This window comes from Chaetodon trifascialis, chromosome 13 (genome assembly GCF_039877785.1).
Source record: "Chaetodon trifascialis isolate fChaTrf1 chromosome 13, fChaTrf1.hap1, whole genome shotgun sequence".
NCBI classification, from domain to species: Eukaryota; Metazoa; Chordata; class Actinopteri; order Chaetodontiformes; family Chaetodontidae; genus Chaetodon; species Chaetodon trifascialis.
This window is the reverse complement of record NC_092068.1, coordinates 26583517-26591890: the sequence shown is the minus strand read 5'-3', so window position 1 is coordinate 26591890 and position 8374 is coordinate 26583517. Positions and strand designations below refer to the sequence as shown.

At 45.2% G+C, this 8374-nt stretch overlaps 1 protein-coding gene across 3 annotated transcripts in view; it reads right to left on the bottom strand.

The window, feature by feature from the left end:
* The window catches only part of atrnl1a (attractin-like 1a), a 206239-nt gene that overhangs the window by 196620 nt on the left and 1245 nt on the right, over positions 1-8374 (bottom strand). The gene's annotated exons all lie outside the window — the stretch shown is intronic.

Below are 8374 nucleotides of genomic sequence, written 5' to 3'. Positions count from 1 at the left end.
GATGATTGGACCCTCTGTTCGTGGTGTGGTCCAGAGCCGTCTTGAAAAGTATTGGCCAGATTTCTGTTAAATTCGTTAAGTGACCTCTACTTTTTGCCATCGTGGAGCGACTAGCATCAGGATTAACTGTTTACTGTCACCATCTGTATCCCCAGAGGATGAACCCGAATGACTGTGGACACGCTATGAATTTCCTTGACTTCCTGTCAGATATAGGCCTCATTTTTCTCTGTCTTAGTCGTTAAATCGCTGTTACGCTGCAGACCAGATGCTGACCCCAACCCGGATCTGCTTCACCCTCATCACTACGAGGATTTGAGTGAGAGACATTTATCCGCCTCCTTTGCTTTGTGCAGAATGACCTCTCATTCTGGACGTATTGTTCATATTCCTGTTATATAACAGCTGCCTGGACGGAGGCAATTCATATGTACAACCACACCCAATTCACACCACGTCCTGTCTGTCAGGTTGCCAGTTTGAATCTCATGAAATCACAAAATACAATAAAACTAAAGTCTCCCCAAATGGAGAAAATGTGTCCCTGCAGGTAAAATATCTAATCATCATTTATCGATGTGTCTTTAAACCTGATGCTCGAGCTTTAGTTTATGGCTCTCAGACACGTCATTTCTCACTTCTGACTTTGTTCCTTCAGCCTGATGAACAAATCCAAACTGCTGTCTGAGTGAACTAATCACTTCACCATAAAACACTGTGACAAGTGAAAATATTCTGCTCATATTTCATCAGCTAGAGAAAAGAAACTGAGAGGGAATCAGTTCAGTCACAGCCAGAGTTTCCCTTTGAAGCCTTTTTTAATGCAGTTACTGATCCAGAGTCAGCGGGGACCCTCTGTCCCATGATGATGATGTCAGAAGAACAGACCTGTGCCATGTCTCTGAAACCGCTGCAGCCTGAGGGAGGAACACAGGAGGTTATGATTCATGTAACACACCCACCGATCCAACTGTGTGTGTGTGTGTGTGTGTGTGTGTGTGTGTGTGTGTGTGTGTGTGTGTGTGTACGTTGCCCTTGCTTTCACTCTCATCATAGCAGGATTAGCACACACTGGACAGATGGCCGTCTGATGCTCCTCCTCCCAAACACTTACATGCTTTCACACACACACACACACACACACACACACACACACACACACACACACACACACACACACACACACACACACACACACACACACACACACACACACACACACACACACACGCACACACACACACACACACACACACACACAACAAACACAAACACACCCAACAACTCAACACAGTGCAATGGCAACTTCAGCTCACGAGCTGTGTCATCATCACTGCACACCGCCCGAGGCTTAACCCACACACACACACACACACACACACACACACACACACACACACACACACACACACACACACACACACACACACACACACACACACACACACACACACACACACACACACACACACACACACACACACAGGGCTGGAGCTCGTGTCAGCAGATGATGACTCTGATGTCAGAAAAGCACTCTATTCTGTCTCTCACTCGTGTGCTTGTTTTGTCCTTGAATGGCTTCTTTCTGTTTCTCTTCAGGCATCGCAGAGCTTCACTTTCACGTTGATGCATATTTGCAAATGTATTGTAAACATAATCAGCGCGCTATATCATCTTTTAAGAGGAATATCCTGCCTGCTATGACACATAAATCTTCACTTAAAGCATTCGAAATGTTCTCTTGTCACAGAAACATCAGCGTCCAGGTTCAGCTGGTTGACAATATTCAGGCGTGCCACTCAGGAACAAACACATTTCTCCTGCATCCACATGTGGGACATTTAAGAAGGCTTAATATAAAAACAGCTTGAAGAAATGCATGATGGTCTGTCTAAAGCAAAGGGATTAAAGGAAAGGGCAGCAAACACTGGTGGTGTAGAGGGACGTCCATACATGCAGGACGGCTTGTTTCGTCTCAGTATCCCTGTGAATCACGTCCAACTTTGAGTCTCAAAGGCGATGTTTGGTGCTCAGGAGGGTGTCTGTCATGCAGTGAGGAGGAAAACAAGAACGTGGAGGCTGGAGTGGTGAAGCACTTTCAGAGTTCACTTCTCGTCCACACCAACAGCCAAAGTTTGACCTTTTTAACCCAAAACTGAGCAGCAGAAAATAAGAAAACGCCGTCATTGAACAGTATTTTGCAGAGTGATATAAAGCTGGTGATCTTGTCTGGTGATCTGTTCTTTTCCCAGTGTTGATGTGCATCAAAGCTCCAGAGAAACACAAATTTCATGATCTCAAAAAGAAACGGATGTGTCGGCCCTGAACAGGTAACCTGTAACATAATGTAGAAAGCCAATGACATCGCCTTTGTCTTTGGACACAGACAGTTAGCCAGACATGCTAACATTTGCAGCAGACAGAGACAAAGTTTAATCCATTCCTCATGTTTGCTCTCGTGTTTTTAAAGACTACAAGTATCTACAAGCTGAGTATTGCTCATGAACACATCGACATGTGGAGGAATACAAACCTTAGCCTGGTTACCTTTACTAAGCTAGCATGGTCTGACAGTTAATATGATGATGATGATGATGATGATGATGATGATGATGATGATGATGTCACTGTTATTCTACTCAAAGTGAGATCATCATCACTTCATTTGACACCTTTGGTAACTTCATCAGATCAAACCCTGGTCAAGACTGAAGATCTGAAGCATCACTTCAGTCCACAAAGTTCAAATTTGTGAACCAACAAAGCAAAAACTTCATGACTTTCGTACCGCTGCTGGACAGATAAAGAGGAACCCTAATAGGCTCCAACGTCATGTAATAGGATTTCGGTGGCACCATAACATCTAAACTGCACTCACGGTATTAGCAGACAGATTAAATCAGACGTGCAGTGCAGGGTTCAATGCCAAACCGTAATCCCATTTTGGAAATAAACACAGTGCTTTATGTATTTTTTCTTTCTCTGTGAAGAACGAGCAGGTGGGTTTATTTTCACGGCAGTAACTCTGCTGACTGACTTGAAGAGGTGGTAAATTTTGAAATCCCATCTTGCAGAGTGTTGTCTGAACTCTGAGTCGCCTCAGTCCATTTATCAGGCTCCACAGTGATAACTACAGCTTACTCGGCTCCAGCTGTCTGAGAGGCAAAAACCTCCATTGTGGCTTCTGAACACTGAGCGATGGCTTTACAACGGCACGCCACCGACGAGGGAGGCAGCACATTTATTTTATTCTTTCTCTCCTCTATCAATTAGCACCATCAACATCCTTTTCCAGAACCCCCCCGCTGCATCTCTGCTGGGAGATACTGGCTCAAAATGTTTGATCGGTGTGAATTCATTTCAACGTAGCCTCGAGTGTTTCTGGCTGCCTGCACTTAGCATGCAAGAGACAAAGTGAGATTAATGCAGCGGTTTAAACTTGCACAAACCTTAGGCAAACACATTCACTTTGATGTGCTGCTTTAGACAGCTGAGACCGCCAGACGCCACCGTCACGTCGGTCTGCGAGCGCCTCACAGCATCGTGAGGTTAATGGAGGATAAACAGGTAACCTATTTAGTCCGATGAAAAGCTCCTACCTGAAAGTGTCGCTTGGCTGCCGCGGCTGACGGCCCTGAAGGGGTGAGCGTGCAGACTTTTAAGATTTGATCCTGTTGCTTCTGCCAAGCAGCTGACTTAAAAATGTGTGAAGTGCCAAACGCTCCTACCTTAAGATTCCCGACGTCATGTTTTAAAAATGCAGACAGAATTTTAATATTGCAGATAATCCAACCAAAAAAAATGTTTCCAGAAGTTTTGATGCAGCTGCAGCGCAGACTCCCCCGTAACAGAGCCACAGCGGCTCTACTTTACAAGAAAAGCAGCGGCACCTGGAGTCCTTTCAAACTGATGAAAATGGCCGACGTTTGCAGGACCCGTGGATAAATACCTGGGACTGCCCACCAGCCCGTAAGAACTGGAAAAGCCCAAGCTGCCCTTCATTAGAGCCTCCTTGGATAACCGTGACCTGGACTACTGAGAGTCCACAGACATCACACAATGTCGATGCCACAGACTCGGGATCACGTCCCGTATATACACGTCCTTTATTTAAGTAGGTAAAAGCCTCATTGAGATTAAAATGTCCTCTTCCAGAGAGACGTGGCCATCGACGATAGCATCGCCCTGGTTCCCTCCACAAAGACTCAGATTTTGGATTACTGCAGAAAATGAACTCTACTTTAAACAAATGTTACACATTACAAGCTGATCTTCACCAATACAAACACGTTTTAGGATTTTTGAAGCATACATGCAATGCCAGAAATACAAAGCTAACATCGGGCTAAAAATGAGCTACATCACGGTCACATGACTTCAACGTCCCCATCACAAAGCTTTCTACAGTACCAACTTACATGACACCATGCAAACATCACTGTACGTCATGTTTAGCCGCCGCCTTGTTTTAGACCAAAGAAGAAGAGCTTCAAAATTCACAACTGGGTTTTTTATGTCGCAGAACAAAACATGAAACTCGTATTTCAGGCATCAAACCAAAATCCTATTAAAAATGACTGACTAAAAAATATCACTGCAGCCGTGACGGAGACGTTTTAGCAGAACTTCACTGGAGCGACAGCGAATATGAGAGCGTCATACAGGTTGTTGTGGGAGGTGGTGGCTCACATAAATATACTGTGTCAGTGAGACGGACGCAGACTCAAAGGGTCCAAACGCAGGAAGGAAATAAATAAATAATCGAATTTTAACGTCAGAGTCCTGTTTGAAAATACCTGAAAGCTTCACAAATGCTGGGAAATTAGAGGCCTATTAACACCAGAAGGAGGGAGGAGAAAGAGGAGAGGGCGAGAGAAGGATTTCTTTTCTGAAATAATTAGATTTTAAAGTCAAGGGTGTGTTTGGGGCTCCTGACCAGTCTGCTCATTATCTCCACATCGTCACTTAATTCTCCACATCTGCTTCAGACTGAATTCTGTGTGTTCGTGCGTGTGTGTGTTAGTGTGACTTGTGCGTGTGTGTGTGTTTTGTCTGTGAGAACAAGCAAGACGTTATCTGGTCTGAACAAAGAGAGCGAGAGCAGCGGAGGAAAACCAGGGACGAGAGAACGCCAGTGGAAAACAAAGGGCGAGACTGTGGACCAATAAAACTACAGAACACCAATACCTTAAATCAATAGAGAGAATCTGCTCCCTATTTCTCCTTTATTGGATCTGTCTGTGTGGATATGAGCCACAACAGGCGTGTGTGTGTGTGTGTGTGTGTGTGTGTGTGTGTGTGTGTGTGTGTGTGTGTGTGTGTGTGTGTGTGTGTGTGTGCGTGCGTGCGCGCTGAGGCTTCATATTGAGCATCGTCAGAGCACAGCGGTGGTATTGAAGCTCAGGTCCTTTTCTGGGCTCCACTGCTCTGCAGTAACGTTCTGTCCTCACTAATAGACACAGCTGATGAAGCCTGTGAGGCCTTTAGATGGACAGCAGCGCTCCTACAATATTGGTTGTTGACGGGGAGGTTCGTGTAGTTCACTGCCCGCCCAGAGAGCGGTGGAGTGGATGCTCTTCAGGTGGATCACAGCATGGTTTGTAATAAGATAAAGGAATAGAGAGGACAGAATACAACGGACTGAACTGGGCCAAATTCACGTGTGTTGATGTTTGTGCGAGCTGAGAGAAGACATTTTTACATGCCTGTAGACGTCTTAATGTAAATTTTCAGGGAAGTTAAAACACTGTGCATGCACACTGTAACACTGTGTCAGTTATATGAGGATTTAATGACTCTGAAGAGTGGACTTTGTATTATTAACTTTCAGAAAATACTTTCACAGTCATGATTATGACTTGGATCTTGACTTTCACACAGTTAACAAAAAAGTAGTTCTGGTAACTCCAACAGCACACGAACGCATCACAATGCACATGTGCAATGGGCTGCGCAACAAAGAGTAAACTGACGTCCAAAATCCCAAATTCTGCTGCACCTTAATGGAGTGCAGATGCACACAGTGGGACAGGTATTGTTCACCTGGCTGATGTCATCAAGGTTCAACCACACTGCAACCTGTCGCCTGCAGCTCTTCATCTGACCGGCTCAAAGTGGCTGCTGCTTCTTCCCCAGTCACCTGCAGTGTTTAAAGCTGATGCACCGTGTTGAAGCATAGCAAAATGCGTTAGCATCGAGTTTGGTGTCGACCTGATGTTACCACGCGCAGACAGACACGCTGCATGTTTCTCTGGAGGTTCGTGTTACAGCCACTGATATTTTATCACCTGTTATCTGTGTTTTCCTTTTTCTACCGCTGCAGAACATGTTGTGAAAATAAAACTTCTCTATAAGCAGCCACTCTGCTGCCTGGAAATGACTGTCACCTTCACATCTCTCTGTATCTGTGTGGAGCAGGTGGTCTTCTCTCCATTTTTGTTCTCATCTTTGTTCACAGTGCTCGATATCCAGTGGAATATCTGTCTGTCTGAAAACCAGCCGATGCGTCTCAAGAGGCTTTTTCCTGCAAACAATACAATTTGCTCACATATAGATTTTAGGCTTATAGTGTGTTTGACTGATAAGCTCCATTTCTGGAGAGAGCCGTGCACGGTTTCACAGTGTGCGTGCACGTGACAAGTGCTCAGTATTAATGGATACAATCATGCTAATATGCAGCCACAAGAAAAGCTCGGCCCTGATGTATTGTTTGTCTGTTGTCCAGCCCACAGCCTGTTCTGTTCACCACTCTCACAACAATGACATCGACCGGGGAGATCGATACGATCCTCCAGAGAGAAAATATAAGACTGAAGTCCTGCCACCTGTCTGTCCTTACTGTGCAGACCAGGCTGTAGGTGGATGTGACAAGGTAACGTCATCCTCTCCGGAGGCTATGAGGGGTGATTAATGCCACCGTTCAGTTAAGCTGTTCAGGATGATAACACGTCTGAACAGACTACATGCAGGATGCGCCTGCAGCCCCAATATAAGACGACCCTGATTATCTCGTTCCAAACAGCTTCAACGCGCTCTGAAGTCATTTCTCTTGTAAAAGTTAGACATGAAATCTTTGCATAAGTTTGTGTGGTGGTCACTGCTTGGTGGCTTGATGATTCTCTTCCCTGCAGTTAAGACGTCAGGAGACACGTTCAAGGTGTTTTCACTCATCACCTTCACTCAGTCGTTTCTTCTTTGGCAGCACACACATTAAATCAGCCGTCAGAAACTCCCACAGAGCTTAGCTCCACGAAATAAACACTTTCAGTTCTAATTAAGTCAAAAAGCCAAGCTGTAAACATGTGAAGAAACATGCTAACGTAGCAACATTAAAGCTATGAACAACCCACAATGCAACACTCTGCAGGAGCCAGAGTAACAGTAATACACTCAACATATAAAAGAAGCTTTTGTCTCCAGAAAAAAGCGTGATCTCGTATTCAGGCCACTGTGAACCCTGAGGGAGATCTTTCTGTCAGACAGAGAAAAAATCTGAAAAATCTGATAACAGTGACTGAAAACATCTTCATTTGGGCCGAATTTCAAAATGCCACTGAGCTACGTCAACTGTCTCAGCATCAACGTTAGAGAGCAGACGCTGCCTGTGGTTCCACATCACTGCAGAGGTTTCAGTACTGCATGGCTGACTTTCCTTTGAATTTTCAAAATAAAAGCTCAGGCACAGCCAGCGAAGCTCATCTTGCTTCTTCTCATTCTGCTCGCAGGTAGAAATATCTGAAGTCACAGCTCAGTCTGAGACAGAAAGCCAAACTGCTTCGTTACAAGTCAAATTAAAACCAATGATGATTGATGGTTGAAGCCTTTTCCTGCCAAGTTTCAGCAGAGTGAAGCGGAGGGTGGGTGAAATCATGGTTAAAACTTTGTGAAAGGCCACCGTGTTCAGCCTGCGCCTGGTCTTCAAACCAGCAGGACGTGCTCTGGTATCACAGGCGGCGTATCAGCCATGCAGTCTCTGAGTCCTGATCTATTTTTTAAGAGCGACTGCTGGATGGAGGCTTTTTAAGCCTGTGTGCTGCTCTGAAGTGACAGTGAGGCAGTCGCTGGGCTCCGTTCACTCCGAGCAGCAGGCAGCAATCTGCTGTCTGGGCATTAAAATTACATGCTGTCATATTTAGAAAAGAGTTTGCACTCATATTTGAATTGAACCAGCTGAACCTGCGCAGTCACTTCCACTCATCTCCAATATGCTCATGCACAGGCACGACCGCCTCGTGTGTGGTGTCCCCCTCTGGAGATCTTTGGCTTTAATACACTCAGATACATCAGCCAGCTTCATCTGTGTCTAAATAATGAATCGAGCAGCACCAGAGAGCACAGAGCATTCGGGGCCTGGTCTTTGTTTTGCTCTGGCATT